The following is a 1,700-nucleotide window of genomic DNA, read 5'->3' as shown; positions in this document are numbered from 1 at the left end:
AAAAGGGAAAGAATGAAATAGGGAACAAGATTACATTTAAAAGAAATTAAAACATGTTAAAATAGGAAAATGAACCATGCATCCAAAGAACTTTATTCTTCTCTGAAGTGACACTGATTGTGTCTACACGAGATGCTGACTACACAGTAGCTTTGTGTGGCATGAAGCATGTGTTAGCTGTCAGCTCTGTGTTCCTGAGGGAGCCCTGGCACCCAGCCTGCTGGACTTACAAAGGACTTTTTCTATTTCCCCCTCTTCCCCCTGACACACACCTCATCTAACCAGAACTGAGCAGAAGAAAAGTTTAATAGGCATCTCGGGCTGTACATTCCCTGGTCCCAGTATGGGAGGCCTATTTAAACTTGATTGACTAAAACTAGGTTGCCGGGTTAGGGAATGCTGAGGCAAGAGCCTGAGTCAAAGAGGGTACAGGCAACATTTGAACAATAGTTAAAGGTTCATCACCGCATCCAGTCTGTTGGAGCCCTGACCACAAATGCTGTCATACTTTCCCCAGCATGACTGGTGGAAGTCCTCCCCACAAAGTTTAGGAACACTCCAAGTAATCCCCTTAAGTCTGTTAAAAGACTACAGTAAAAGCTGAGAGTCATGCTAGGCTGAGGCTTATTCACAACAGGTAAAATACAAAACACTGATGTTTCCAATATATTCATAATAATTTCAAGCTGGCTCCTAGGTGTCTGGTTACTCCTTAAAACTTAATGTTTTTCCTGGTTGTTAATCAGTTTCTTGAGATGTTCCAAACCAGATAACTCCTTGTCACTGAAAAAGGCAATTAATTTAAATTTAAACTGTTTATATAACAGGATTTTCCCTGTCAATTATGGCTTGGGACCCTCTTGATTTACACAATTAAAAGAATGCTTTGAAGAGGCTAGACTAAGGGTAGAAGGAAGCTGTAAAGCAGCAAACAGTGTGCTTCAAGAGAGAGAAATCTCTCTGATGCGATCCGCTGTTGTTCTCAAGAAGCTAAGAGAAACAGATCATCTCCCTTCAAGGATTGTGCTGAGAACTTTGCTTATCAACAAATCACCCGAGTGCCTTCGAATGGTGAGATTCTAGCTCTCACTCTCTATCTTTCTTTTTCTTTTTCTCTCCAGGCATAGCTTTCTGAACCTGAATTTTATTCATTAAGTTTGAGCTAGGTTTCCCCAAATACTCAATGAAACCAGGGTAATATTGTAATTGCTTTTGTTTGTTTTCCCTTGCATGTCCATTACTACTAGTACCATAATAAATTTCATATACTTAGCAATAAATAACTTTTATAGTCAAACTGGTGGTAACCGGGTGTATTTTTCCTTCTCTACTTCCCTTCCCCACTTGCTCTGCAGTAATGCTTCTTTTACCTAAGCCAAAGATCCCTGTGAAGCCCAGAAATACTGTGGGGTCCACTCATCAAGAGGCTACCACTATTAGGACAGTTAGGGCAAAAGATTGGGACGTGCTGAGTTTGAAACACATAAGGGGAGCAGCTTGTACAGGCTGATTGACCCAGTTTGGCTCAGATGTGTCCTAATGAACTGAATGCTGGCCCACGAGGGTGTCATCTGGACACCCAGCTGGATTCAGAGGTATTCTGTTTAACTGTGTGCTTGTGTCTGACTGTAGTTATTGTTGCTCTCATGAACTGATTCTTGGCATATGAGCATGTCAGCCTGTCCATGCTGATCAACCTG

The 1,700-nt window shown here is 41.6% G+C and overlaps 1 long non-coding RNA gene across 3 annotated transcripts in view; it reads left to right on the top strand.

Annotated features, from left to right (window-relative positions):
* Positions 1-972: 972 nt before the first annotated feature.
* The window catches only part of LOC109311979, a 167,124-nt gene continuing 166,396 nt past the window's right edge, over positions 973-1,700 (top strand). For all 3 annotated transcript variants that reach the window (XR_002101672.1, XR_002101673.1, XR_002101671.1), the window contains exon 1: positions 973-1,071. This is a non-coding gene — a long non-coding RNA (uncharacterized LOC109311979). The remainder of the gene's footprint in view (positions 1,072-1,700) is intronic.

This window comes from Crocodylus porosus, unplaced genomic scaffold, assembly GCF_001723895.1.
Source record: "Crocodylus porosus isolate Cpor-Errol unplaced genomic scaffold, CroPor_comp1, whole genome shotgun sequence".
In the NCBI taxonomy this organism is placed as follows: Eukaryota; Metazoa; Chordata; order Crocodylia; family Crocodylidae; genus Crocodylus; species Crocodylus porosus.
The sequence above is the reverse complement of the archived record's forward strand: the minus strand, read 5'-3'. Positions and strand labels throughout refer to the sequence as shown.